We start from the raw sequence: 13,130 nt of genomic DNA, 5'->3' as shown, positions 1-13,130 counted from the left end.
CATTTTGGCTCAAAAATTCAGCCTGACCAACTATGAACTTCTGTTTACCTCTCGCAGGTCTCGTCTGCTGACGTCCAAAAAATCCAATAAACTGTAAGCAATTCTTCTCGCTTGCTTTAGTTTTTCAAAACTTGCCATTCAATTCATAAACATCAAGACTTCATGGGAAGGGTTTGGCTGCAGCGTGTACTGATGCACAGAAGGAAGCTATCCTAGCCAGTCTACCTAAAGAAGCAATGAGGCTCTGCAGGTGCATGTACGTCTCCTACCTTTATTCTGTCATCAGACACACCAGGTGGATTGCCACAAGGACCTCGTGGCGCAATGGTAGCGCGTCTGATTCCAGATCAGAAGGTTGTGTGTTCAAATCACGTCGGGGTCATACTTCCTTTTCCCACTCTGAAATACAAAATTGCTCTTCAGTATCTCGTTATTTCAACCTGACTGCATCTTTGTGCTCTGGGCCTAGTTGTTCTGGCCTTTCGAATGTAAGCTTTGCAGCAGGGAAGTATCATATTGACAGACACCCATGAAGGACATGGTCAACCTTTAAAGCAGGCCAATCTCTATGTTTTACTGGATGCAGCAGAAGTATTTCCTCTTTACCATCTCTTCAAGTGGGCCTGACTGATGTGCTGTTTTGTGCACGCTACGTGGGCTTTGTAAAGCATACCTCTGCCATTTGCATGGCCTCCTAGCGCTGTCAATATTTTCGTGTAATCGCTGAATGCTGCACTGTCCTGGGAACTCTAGGTGTGACTAAAGGATATATGTTGGGGCCCCGAAAGGGGGTCGGCAGTCTAGTGGCAATGGGCATCACTTTGCAGTTTGGGTTTGTGAGTTCAGGTACCGGTCTGGTGTCGGAAACCTGTAAGCGCCCTCCCAATCAACTGTCGGTCCTGGATTGTGAGGATTTCCCCTTATACTGGTCTCAGTAGACACATTTCCATTTTACTTTTTCACTCTCGCATTGCCTATTTCTCTCTCTCTCATAGTTACATTATAGACAAGAGAGACATTGTCAGCGAGAGGGTTGCACAGCACCTTCCCCCATTTCCCTAAGTGCATTGCATGGGGCTCTGGGAGGCGTGCACATTTGTCTGAAACACAAAGATCCACTGGCAATAAAAGGCGTAGGACCCCAGTTCGCATTTCTTAGAATTTGAGGAGGCACTCAGAGTTGTCTCGGGCTTGACTGTACCTTTCATAGGAGATGTGCTAATCCCAAACCCTCTTCCTTTGTCCCAGTAATCTGTCCTAGGGCCTCTAGCAAGTTGTTTTCTGAAACAAAGCTTACCTGAGCATCCTGTAAAATTGGTAACTTTTCAGTAGCAGTACAGTGCAGTATATAGCATTCCTGTTGCACACAGCATCTAGATCCAAAAATTGCTTACTCTACCCCAGAAATTAGAATTCACCCAGTCAAACAGAGGGATCTATAAAGATCATGGCAAGTAGTTAACATAAGCTACTTCCCCCAAGTTCTCTTGGTGCACTCTGCTGCCCTCTTTTAACAGAAGAATGCAACTGCAGGTCTTGCTTCTCAGCAAGGTACCTACATATAGAAACCTTGGTGCACTCTTGCTAAATCTGCTGGAATGTGTCTTCTATTGTGCCCAAGGTGGTTGTGTATTTGGGGACTCAGGGAAGCAAGGGAGCAGTCTAATGCACTGCAGTGCTAAGAGAGGCATGCCTTTTTCAGAAAAATGTTCAGGTTTTCTGCCAATCAGAAAAAAATAGCAATGCAATCAGGCCAAAGGCAGAACACACATGCCAGTGAGTCTCTGTGGCACAATTGGTTAGCGCGTTCGGCTGTTAACCGAAAAGACGCAGCTGTTTTTGGCACAAAGACACAGAGTGTTCCACTCAGTAAACCTGAGTCATTTCTCCCGTGTTCTCTGGGTTCAGCCTACTGTCCCCTTTTAACACAAGTGCGCAACTGTGGCTTTCTCCTCATAGCAAGTTATGCCTACACAGAGGACATTTGGTGCACTGTTGATGGGCTCTGTCCTCTACTAAATCCCCTGTGTTTGTGGATTAGGGGAGGTAGGGAAGTGCTTGATACCCTGATTTGCTGTGGGAAATAGAGCTATTTTAGAAATATTTTCAGGTTGCCTGGGAAGCATAAGCAAACAGCACACCAATCAGGCCCCTGTGTAAGAACTGCATGAGTCTCTGTGGCGCAATCGGTTAGCGCGTTTGGCTGTTAACCGAAAGGTTGGTGGTTCAAGCCCACCCAGGGACGGTGCATTTTGGCTCAAAAATTCAGCATGACCAACTATGAACTTCTGTTTACCTCTCGCAGGTCTCGTCTGCTGACGTCCAAAAAATCCAATAAACTGCAAGCAATTCTTCTCGCTTGCTTTAGTTTTTCAAAACTTGCCATTCAATTCATAAACATCAAGACTTCATGGGAAGGGTTTGGCTGCAGCGTGTACTGATGCACAGAAGGAAGCTATCCTAGCCAGTCTACCTAAAGAAGCAATGAGGCTCTGCAGGTGCATGTACGTCTCCTACCTTTATTCTGTCATCAGACACACCAGGTGGATTGCCACAAGGACCTCGTGGCGCAATGGTAGCGCGTCTGACTCCAGATCAGAAGGTTGTGTGTTCAAATCACGTCGGGGTCATACTTCCTTTTCCCTCTCTGAAATACAAAATTGCTCTTCAGTATCTCGTTATTTCAACCTGACTGCATCTTTGTGCTCTGGGCCTAGTTGTTCTGGCGTTTCGAATGTAAGCTTTGCAGCAGGGAAGTATCATATTGACAGACACCCATGAAGGACATGGTCAACCTTTAAAGCAGGCCAATCTCTATGTTTTACTGGATGCAGCAGAAGTATTTCCTCTTTACCATCTCTTCAAGTGGGCCTGACTGATGTGCTGTTTTGTGCACGCTACGTGGGCTTTGTAAAACATACCTCTGCCATTTGCATGGCCTCCTAGCGCTGTCAAAATTTTCGTGTAATCGCTGAATGCTGCACTGTCCTGGGAACTCTAGGTGTGACTAAAGGATATATGTTGGGGCCCCGAAAGGGGGTCGGCAGTCTAGTGGCAATGGGCATCACTTTGCAGTTTGGGTTTGTGAGTTCAGGTACCGGTCTGGTGTCGGAAACCTGTAAGCGCCCTCCCAATCAACTGTCGGTCCTGGATTGTGAGAATTTCCCCTTATACTGGTCTCAGTAGACACATTTCCATTTTACTTTTTCACTCTCGCATTGCCTATTTCTCTCTCTCTCATAGTTACATTATAGACAAGAGAGACATTGTCAGCGAGAGGGTTGCACAGCACCTTCCCCCATTTCCCTAAGTGCATTGCATGGGGCTCTGGGAGGCGTGCACATTTGTCTGAAACACAAAGATCCACTGGCAATAAAAAGCGTAGGTCCCTAGTTTGCATTTCTTAGAATTTGAGGTGACACTATGAGTTGTCTCGGGCGTGACTGTACCTTTCATAGGAGATGTGCTAATCCCCAAACCCTCTTCCTTTGTCCCAGTAATCTGTCTTAGTGCCTCTAGCAAGTTGTTTTCTGAAACAAAGCTTACCTGAACATCCTGTAAAATTGGTAACTTTTCAGTAGCAGTACAGTGCAGTATATAGCATTCCTGTTGCGCACAGCATCTAGATCCAAAAATTGCTTACTCTACCCCAGAAATTAGAATTCACCCAGTCAAACAGAGGGATCTATAAAGAGCATGGCAAGTAGTTAACATAAGCTACTTCCCCCAAGTTCTCTTGGTGCACTCTGCTGCCCTCTTTTAACAGAAGAATGCAACTGCAGGTCTTGCTTCTCAGCAAGCTACCTACATATAGAAACCTTGGTGCACTCTTGCTAAATCTGCTGGAATGTGTCTTCTATTGTGCCCAAGGTGGTTGTGTATTTGGGGACTCAGGGAAGCAAGGGAGCAGTCTAATGCACTGCAGTGCTAAGAGAAGCATGCCTTTTTCAGAAAAAAGTTCAGGTTTTCTGCCAATCAGAAAAAAATAGCAAATCAATCAGGCCAAAGGCAGAACACACATGCCAGTGAGTCTCTGTGGCACAATTGGTTAGCGCGTTCGGCTGTTAACCGAAAAGACGCTGCTGTTTTTGGCACAAAGACACAGAGTGTTCTACTCAGTAAACCAGAGTCATTTCTCCCGTGTTCTCTGGGTTCAGCCTACTGTCCCCTTTTAACACAAGTGCGCAACTGTGGCTTTCTCCTCATAGCAAGTTATGCCTACACAGAGGACATTTGGTGCACTGTTGATGGGCTCTGTCCTCTACTAAATCCCCTGTGTTTGTGGATTAGGGGAGGTAGGGAAGTGCTTGATACCCTGATTTGCTGTGGGAAATAGAGCTATTTTAGAAATATTTTCAGGTTGCCTGGGAAGCATAAGCAAACAGCACACCAATCAGGCCCCAGTGTAAGCACTGCATGAGTCTCTGTGGCGCAATCGGTTAGCGTGTTCGGCTGTTAACCGAAAGGATGGTGGTTCAAGCCCACCCAGGGACGATGCATTTTGGCTCAAAAATTCAGCATGACCAACTATGAACTTCTGTTTACCTCTCGCAGGTCTTGTCTGCTGACGTCCAAAAAAATCCAATAAACTGCAAGCAATTCTTCTCGCTTGCTTTAGTTTTTCAAAACTTGCCATTCAATTCATAAACATCAAGACTTCATGGGAAGGGTTTGGCTGCAGCGTGTACTGATGCACAGAAGGAAGCTATCCTAGCCAGTCTACTTAAAGAAGCAATGAGGCTCTGTGGGTGCATGTACGTCTCCTACCTTTATTCTGTCATCAGACACACCAGGTGGATTGCCGCAAGGACCTCGTGGTGCAATGGTAGCGCGTCTGACTCCAGATCAGAAGGTTGCGTGTTCAAATCACGTCGGGGTCATATCTGCTTTTCCCACTCTGAAATACAAAATTGCTCTTCAGTATCTCGTTATTTCAACCTGACTGCATCTTTGTGCTCTGGGCCTAGTTGTTCTGGCGTTTCGAATGTAAGCTTTGCAGCAGGGAAGTATCATATTGACAGACACCCATGAAGGACATGGTCAACCTTTAAAGCAGGCCAATCTCTATGTTTTACTGGATGCAGCAGAAGTATTTCCTCTTTACCATCTCTTCAAGTGGGCCTGACTGATGTGCTGTTTTGTGCACGCTACGTGGGCTTTGTAAAGCATACCTCTGCCATTTGCATGGCCTCCTAGCGCTGTCAATATTTTCGTGTAATCGCTGAATGCTGCACTGTCCTGGGAACTCTAGGTGTGACTAAAGGAAATATGCTGCGGCCCCGAAAGGGGGTCGGCAGTCTAGTGGCAATGCCCATCACTTTGCAGTTTGGGTTTGTGAGTTCAGGTACCGGTCTGGTGTCGGAAACCTGTAAGCGCCCTCCCAATCAACTGTCGGTCCTGGATTGTGAGGATTTCCCCTTATACTGGTCTCAGTAGACACATTTCCATTTTACTTTTTCACTCTCGCATTGCCTATTTCTCTCTCTCTCATAGTTACATTATAGACAAGAGAGACATTGTCAGCGAGAGGGCTTCACAGCACCTTCCCCCCTTTCCCTAAGTGCATTGCAAGGGGCTCTGGGAGGCGTGCACATTTGTCTGAAACACAAAGATCCACTGGCAATAAAAAGCGTAGGTCCCTAGTTTGCATTTCTTAGAATTTGAGGTGACACTCAGAGTTGTCTCGGGCGTGACTGTACCTTTCATAGGAGATGTGCTAATCCCCAAACCCTCTTCCTTTGTCCCAGTAATCTGTTTTAGTGCCTCTAGCAAGTTGTTTTCTGAAACAAAGCTTACCTGAACATCCTGTAAAATTGGTAACTTTTCAGTAGCAGTACAGTGCAGTATATAGCATTCCTGTTGCGCACAGCATCTAGATTCAAATATTGCTTACTCTACCCCAGAAATTAGAATTCACCCAGTCAAACAGAGGGATCTATAAAGAGCATGGCAAGTAGTTAACATAAGCTACTTCCCCCAAGTTCTCTTGGTGCACTCTGCAGCCCTCTTTTAACAGAAGAATGCAACTGCAGGTCTTGCTTCTCAGCAAGGTACCTACATATAGAAACCTTGGTGCACTCTTGCTAAATCTGCTGGAATGTGTCTTCTATTGTGCCCAAGGTGGTTGTGTATTTGGGGACTCAGGGAAGCAAGGGAGCAGTCTAATGCACTGCAGTGCTAAGAGAGGCATGCCTTTTTCAGAAAAAAGTTCAGGTTTTCTGCCAATCAGAAAAAAATAGCAATGCAATCAGGCCAAAGGCAGAACACACATGCCAGTGAGTCTCTGTGGCGCAATTGGTTAGCGCGTTCGGCTGTTAACCGAAAAGACGCTGCTGTTTTGGGCACAAAGACACAGAGTGTTCCACTCAGTAAACCTGAGTCATTTCTCCCGTGTTCTCTGGGTTCAGCCTACTGTCCCCTTTTAACACAAGTGCACAACTGTGGCTTTCTCCTCATAGCAAGTTATGCCTACACAGAGGGCATTTGGTGCACTGTTGATGGGCTCTGTCCTCTACTAAATCCCCTCTGTTTGTGGATTACGGGAGGTAGGGAAGTACTTGATACCCTGATTTGCTGTGGGAAATAGAGCTATTTTAGAAATATTTTCAGGTTGCCTGGGGAGCATAATCAAACAGCACACCAATCAGGCCCCAGTGTAAGCAATGCATGAGTCTCTGTGGCGCAATCGGTTAGCGGGTTCGGCTGTTAACCGAAAGGTTGGTGGTTCAAGCCCACCCAGAGACGGTGCATTTTGGCTCAAAAATTCAGCATGACCAACTATGAACTTCTGTTTACCTCTCGCAGGTCTCGTCTGCTGACGTCCAAAAAATCCAATAAACTGCAAGCAATTCTTCTCGCTTGCTTTAGTTTTTCAAAACTTGCCATTCAATTAATAAACATCAAGACTTCATGGGAAGGGTTTGGCTGCAGCGTGTACTGATGCACAGAAGGAAGCTATCCTAGCCAGTCTACTTAAAGAAGCAATGAGGCTCTGCAGGTGCATGTACGCTCCTACCTTTATTCTGTCATCAGACACACCAGGTGGACTGCCACAAGGACTTCGTGGCGCAATGGTAGCGCGTCTGACTCCAGATCAGAAGGTGGCGTGTTCAAATCACGTCGGGGTCATATTTGCTTTTCCCACTCTGAAATACAAAATTGCTCTTCAGTATCTCGTTATTTCAACCTGACTGCATCTTTGTGCTCTGGGCCTAGTTGTTCTGGCGTTTCGAATGTAAGCTTTGCAGCAGGGAAGTATCATATTGACAGACACCCATGAAGGACATGGTCAACCTTTAAAGCAGGCCAATCTCTATGTTTTACTGGATGCAGCAGAAGTATTTCCTCTTTACCATCTCTTCAAGTGGGCCTGACTGATGTGCTGTTTTGTGCACGCTACGTGGGCTTTGTAAAGCATACCTCTGCCATTTGCATGGCCTCCTAGCGCTGTCAATATTTTCGTGTAATCGCTGAATGCTGCACTGTCCTGGGAACTCTAGGTGTGACTAAAGGATATATGCTGGGGCCCCGAAAGGGGGTCGGCAGTCTAGTGGCAATGCCCATCACTTTGCAGTTTGGGTTTGTGAGTTCAGGTACCGGTCTGGTGTCGGAAACCTGTAAGCGCCCTCCCAATCAACTGTCGGTCCTGGATTGTGAGGATTTCCCCTTATACTGGTCTCAGTAGACACATTTCCATTTTACTTTTTCACTCTCGCATTGCCTATTTCTCTCTCTCTCATAGTTACATTATAGACAAGAGAGACATTGTCAGCGAGAGGGCTTCACAGCACCTTCCCCCATTTCCCTAAGTGCATTGCATGGGGCTCTGGGAGGCGTGCACATTTGTCTGAAACACAAAGATCCACTGGCAATAAAAAGCATAGGTCCCTAGTTTGCATTTCTTAGAATTTGAGGTGACACTCAGAGTTGTCTCGGGCGTGACTGTACCTTTCATAGGAGATGTGCTAATCCCCAAACCCTCTTCCTTTGTCCCAGTAATCTGTCTTAGTGCCTCTAGCAAGTTGTTTTCTGAAACAAAGCTTACCTGAACATCCTGTAAAATTGGTAACTTTTCAGTAGCAGTAAAGTGCAGTATATAGCATTCCTGTTGCGCACAGCATCTAGATCCAAAAATTGCTTACTCTACCCCAGAAATTAGAATTCACCCAGTCAAACAGAGGGATCTATAAAGAGCATGGCAAGTAGTTAACATAAGCTACTTCCCCCAAGTTCTCTTGGTGCACTCTGCTGCCCTCTTTTAACAGAAGAATGCAACTGCAGGTCTTGCTTCTCAGCAAGGTACCTACATAGGTGCACTCTTGCTAAATCTGCTGGAATGTGTCTTCTATTGTGCCCAAGGTGGTTGTGTATTTGGGGACTCAGGGAAGCAAGGGGGCAGTCTAATGCACTGCAGTGCTAAGAGAGGCATGCCTTTTTCAGAAAAAAGTTCAGGTTTTCTGCCAATCAGAAAAAAATAGCAATGCAATCAGGCCAAAGGCAGAGCACACATGCCAGTGAGTCTCTGTGGCGCAATTGGTTAGCGCGTTCGGCTGTTAACCGAAAAGACGCAGCTGTTTTTGGCACAAAGACACAGAGTGTTCCACTCAGTAAACCTGAGTCATTTCTCCCGTGTTCTCTGGGTTCAGCCTACTGTCCCCTTTTAACACAAGTGCGCAACTGTGGCTTTCTCCTCATAGCAAGTTATGCCTACACAGAGGACATTTGGTGCACTGTTGATGGGCTCTGTCCTCTACTAAATCCCCTGTGTTTGTGGATTAGGGGAGGTAGGGAAGTGCTTGATACCCTGATTTGCTGTGGGAAATAGAGCTATTTTAGAAATATTTTCAGGTTGCCTGGGAAGCATAAGCAAACAGCACACCAATCAGGCCCCTGTGTAAGAACTGCATGAGTCTCTGTGGCGCAATCGGTTAGCGCGTTCGGCTGTTAACCGAAAGGTTGGTGGTTCAAGCCCACCCAGGGACGGTGCATTTTGGCTCAAAAATTCAGCATGACCAACTATGAACTTCTGTTTACCTCTCGCAGGTCTCGTCTGCTGACGTCCAAAAAATCCAATAAACTGCAAGCAATTCTTCTTGCTTGCTTTAGTTTTTCAAAACTTGCCATTCAATTCATAAACATCAAGACTTCATGGGAAGGGTTTGGCTGCAGCGTGTACTGATGCACAGAAGGAAGCTATCCTAGCCAGTCTACCTAAAGAAGCAATGAGGCTCTGCAGGTGCATGTACGTCTCCTACCTTTATTCTGTCATCAGACACACCAGGTGGATTGCCACAAGGACCTCGTGGCGCAATGGTAGCGCGTCTGACTCCAGATCAGAAGGTTGTGTGTTCAAATCACGTCGGGGTCATACTTCCTTTTCCCTCTCTGAAATACAAAATTGCTCTTCAGTATCTCGTTATTTCAACCTGACTGCATCTTTGTGCTCTGGGCCTAGTTGTTCTGGCGTTTCGAATGTAAGCTTTGCAGCAGGGAAGTATCATATTGACAGACACCCATGAAGGACATGGTCAACCTTTAAAGCAGGCCAATCTCTATGTTTTACTGGATGCAGCAGAAGTATTTCCTCTTTACCATCTCTTCAAGTGGGCCTGACTGATGTGCTGTTTTGTGCACGCTACGTGGGCTTTGTAAAACATACCTCTGCCATTTGCATGGCCTCCTAGCGCTGTCAAAATTTTCGTGTAATCGCTGAATGCTGCACTGTCCTGGGAACTCTAGGTGTGACTAAAGGATATATGTTGGGGCCCCGAAAGGGGGTCGGCAGTCTAGTGGCAATGGGCATCACTTTGCAGTTTGGGTTTGTGAGTTCAGGTACCGGTCTGGTGTCGGAAACCTGTAAGCGCCCTCCCAATCAACTGTCGGTCCTGGATTGTGAGAATTTCCCCTTATACTGGTCTCAGTAGACACATTTCCATTTTACTTTTTCACTCTCGCATTGCCTATTTCTCTCTCTCTCATAGTTACATTATAGACAAGAGAGACATTGTCAGCGAGAGGGTTGCACAGCACCTTCCCCCATTTCCCTAAGTGCATTGCATGGGGCTCTGGGAGGCGTGCACATTTGTCTGAAACACAAAGATCCACTGGCAATAAAAAGCGTAGGTCCCTAGTTTGCATTTCTTAGAATTTGAGGTGACACTATGAGTTGTCTCGGGCGTGACTGTACCTTTCATAGGAGATGTGCTAATCCCCAAACCCTCTTCCTTTGTCCCAGTAATCTGTCTTAGTGCCTCTAGCAAGTTGTTTTCTGAAACAAAGCTTACCTGAACATCCTGTAAAATTGGTAACTTTTCAGTAGCAGTACAGTGCAGTATATAGCATTCCTGTTGCGCACAGCATCTAGATCCAAAAATTGCTTACTCTACCCCAGAAATTAGAATTCACCCAGTCAAACAGAGGGATCTATAAAGAGCATGGCAAGTAGTTAACATAAGCTACTTCCCCCAAGTTCTCTTGGTGCACTCTGCTGCCCTCTTTTAACAGAAGAATGCAACTGCAGGTCTTGCTTCTCAGCAAGCTACCTACATATAGAAACCTTGGTGCACTCTTGCTAAATCTGCTGGAATGTGTCTTCTATTGTGCCCAAGGTGGTTGTGTATTTGGGGACTCAGGGAAGCAAGGGAGCAGTCTAATGCACTGCAGTGCTAAGAGAAGCATGCCTTTTTCAGAAAAAAGTTCAGGTTTTCTGCCAATCAGAAAAAAATAGCAAATCAATCAGGCCAAAGGCAGAACACACATGCCAGTGAGTCTCTGTGGCACAATTGGTTAGCGCGTTCGGCTGTTAACCGAAAAGACGCTGCTGTTTTTGGCACAAAGACACAGAGTGTTCTACTCAGTAAACCAGAGTCATTTCTCCCGTGTTCTCTGGGTTCAGCCTACTGTCCCCTTTTAACACAAGTGCGCAACTGTGGCTTTCTCCTCATAGCAAGTTATGCCTACACAGAGGACATTTGGTGCACTGTTGATGGGCTCTGTCCTCTACTAAATCCCCTGTGTTTGTGGATTAGGGGAGGTAGGGAAGTGCTTGATACCCTGATTTGCTGTGGGAAATAGAGCTATTTTAGAAATATTTTCAGGTTGCCTGGGAAGCATAAGCAAACAGCACACAAATCAGGCCCCAGTGTAAGCACTGCATGAGTCTCTGTGGCGCAATCGGTTAGCGTGTTCGGCAGTTAACCGAAAGGATGGTGGTTCAAGCCCACCCAGGGACGATGCATTTTGGCTCAAAAATTCAGCATGACCAACTATGAACTTCTGTTTACCTCTCGCAGGTCTTGTCTGCTGACGTCCAAAAAAATCCAATAAACTGCAAGCAATTCTTCTCGCTTGCTTTAGTTTTTCAAAACTTGCCATTCAATTCATAAACATCAAGACTTCATGGGAAGGGTTTGGCTGCAGCGTGTACTGATGCACAGAAGGAAGCTATCCTAGCCAGTCTACTTAAAGAAGCAATGAGGCTCTGTGGGTGCATGTACGTCTCCTACCTTTATTCTGTCATCAGACACACCAGGTGGATTGCCGCAAGGACCTCGTGGCGCAATGGTAGCGCGTCTGACTCCAGATCAGAAGGTTGCGTGTTCAAATCACGTCGGGGTCATATCTGCTTTTCCCACTCTGAAATACAAAATTGCTCTTCAGTATCTCGTTATTTCAACCTGACTGCATCTTTGTGCTCTGGGCCTAGTTGTTCTGGCGTTTCGAATGTAAGCTTTGCAGCAGGGAAGTATCATATTGACAGACACCCATGAAGGACATGGTCAACCTTTAAAGCAGGCCAATCTCTATGTTTTACTGGATGCAGCAGAAGTATTTCCTCTTTACCATCTCTTCAAGTGGGCCTGACTGATGTGCTGTTTTGTGCACGCTACGTGGGCTTTGTAAAGCATACCTCTGCCATTTGCATGGCCTCCTAGCGCTGTCAATATTTTCGTGTAATCGCTGAATGCTGCACTGTCCTGGGAACTCTAGGTGTGACTAAAGGAAATATGCTGCGGCCCCGAAAGGGGGTCGGCAGTCTAGTGGCAATGCCCATCACTTTGCAGTTTGGGTTTGTGAGTTCAGGTACCGGTCTGGTGTCGGAAACCTGTAAGCGCCCTCCCAATCAACTGTCGGTCCTGGATTGTGAGGATTTCCCCTTATACTGGTCTCAGTAGACACATTTCCATTTTACTTTTTCACTCTCGCATTGCCTATTTCTCTCTCTCTCATAGTTACATTATAGACAAGAGAGACATTGTCAGCGAGAGGGCTTCACAGCACCTTCCCCCCTTTCCCTAAGTGCATTGCAAGGGGCTCTGGGAGGCGTGCACATTTGTCTGAAACACAAAGATCCACTGGCAATAAAAAGCGTAGGTCCCTAGTTTGCATTTCTTAGAATTTGAGGTGACACTCAGAGTTGTCTCGGGCGTGACTGTACCTTTCATAGGAGATGTGCTAATCCCCAAACCCTCTTCCTTTGTCCCAGTAATCTGTTTTAGTGCCTCTAGCAAGTTGTTTTCTGAAACAAAGCTTACCTGAACATCCTGTAAAATTGGTAACTTTTCAGTAGCAGTACAGTGCAGTATATAGCATTCCTGTTGCGCACAGCATCTAGATTCAAATATTGCTTACTCTACCCCAGAAATTAGAATTCACCCAGTCAAACAGAGGGATCTATAAAGAGCATGGCAAGTAGTTAACATAAGCTACTTCCCCCAAGTTCTCTTGGTGCACTCTGCAGCCCTCTTTTAACAGAAGAATGCAACTGCAGGTCTTGCTTCTCAGCAAGGTACCTACATATAGAAACCTTGGTGCACTCTTGCTAAATCTGCTGGAATGTGTCTTCTATTGTGCCCAAGGTGGTTGTGTATTTGGGGACTCAGGGAAGCAAGGGAGCAGTCTAATGCACTGCAGTGCTAAGAGAGGCATGCCTTTTTCAGAAAAAAGTTCAGGTTTTCTGCCAATCAGAAAAAAATAGCAATGCAATCAGGCCAAAGGCAGAACACACATGCCAGTGAGTCTCTGTGGCGCAATTGGTTAGCGCGTTCGGCTGTTAACCGAAAAGACGCTGCTGTTTTGGGCACAAAGACACAGAGTGTTCCACTCAGTAAACCTGAGTCATTTCTCCCGTG

General features: G+C 46.1%; 10 non-coding genes across 10 annotated transcripts; all 10 read left to right on the top strand.

Moving 5' to 3' along the window:
• Positions 1-310: 310 nt before the first annotated feature.
• On the top strand, positions 311-382 carry TRNAW-CCA (transfer RNA tryptophan (anticodon CCA)). Its single transcript has one exon. It is a non-coding gene; the product is annotated as a tRNA-Trp (tRNA).
• Positions 383-2,171: 1,789 nt separating this feature from the next.
• On the top strand, positions 2,172-2,245 carry TRNAN-GUU (transfer RNA asparagine (anticodon GUU)). The gene has a single exon. It is a non-coding gene; the product is annotated as a tRNA-Asn (tRNA).
• Positions 2,246-2,558: 313 nt separating this feature from the next.
• Positions 2,559-2,630, top strand: TRNAW-CCA (transfer RNA tryptophan (anticodon CCA)). The gene has a single exon. It is a non-coding gene; the product is annotated as a tRNA-Trp (tRNA).
• A 1,790-nt stretch (positions 2,631-4,420) lies between these two features.
• On the top strand, positions 4,421-4,494 carry TRNAN-GUU (transfer RNA asparagine (anticodon GUU)). Its single transcript has one exon. It is a non-coding gene; the product is annotated as a tRNA-Asn (tRNA).
• A 314-nt stretch (positions 4,495-4,808) lies between these two features.
• TRNAW-CCA (transfer RNA tryptophan (anticodon CCA)) lies at positions 4,809-4,880 on the top strand. Its single transcript has one exon. It is a non-coding gene; the product is annotated as a tRNA-Trp (tRNA).
• Positions 4,881-6,670: 1,790 nt separating this feature from the next.
• On the top strand, positions 6,671-6,744 carry TRNAN-GUU (transfer RNA asparagine (anticodon GUU)). Its single transcript has one exon. It is a non-coding gene; the product is annotated as a tRNA-Asn (tRNA).
• Positions 6,745-7,056: 312 nt separating this feature from the next.
• On the top strand, positions 7,057-7,128 carry TRNAW-CCA (transfer RNA tryptophan (anticodon CCA)). The gene has a single exon. It is a non-coding gene; the product is annotated as a tRNA-Trp (tRNA).
• Positions 7,129-8,908: 1,780 nt separating this feature from the next.
• TRNAN-GUU (transfer RNA asparagine (anticodon GUU)) lies at positions 8,909-8,982 on the top strand. Its single transcript has one exon. It is a non-coding gene; the product is annotated as a tRNA-Asn (tRNA).
• A 313-nt stretch (positions 8,983-9,295) lies between these two features.
• Positions 9,296-9,367, top strand: TRNAW-CCA (transfer RNA tryptophan (anticodon CCA)). The gene has a single exon. It is a non-coding gene; the product is annotated as a tRNA-Trp (tRNA).
• A 2,178-nt stretch (positions 9,368-11,545) lies between these two features.
• TRNAW-CCA (transfer RNA tryptophan (anticodon CCA)) lies at positions 11,546-11,617 on the top strand. The gene has a single exon. It is a non-coding gene; the product is annotated as a tRNA-Trp (tRNA).
• Positions 11,618-13,130: the final 1,513 nt, after the last annotated feature.

The sequence above is a fragment of the Ambystoma mexicanum genome, chromosome 11, assembly GCF_040938575.1.
Source record: "Ambystoma mexicanum isolate Mex_15411 chromosome 11, UKY_AmexF1_1, whole genome shotgun sequence".
Lineage (NCBI taxonomy): Eukaryota > Metazoa > Chordata > Amphibia > Caudata > Ambystomatidae > Ambystoma > Ambystoma mexicanum.
This window is presented reverse-complemented; position numbering and strand designations above follow the sequence as displayed.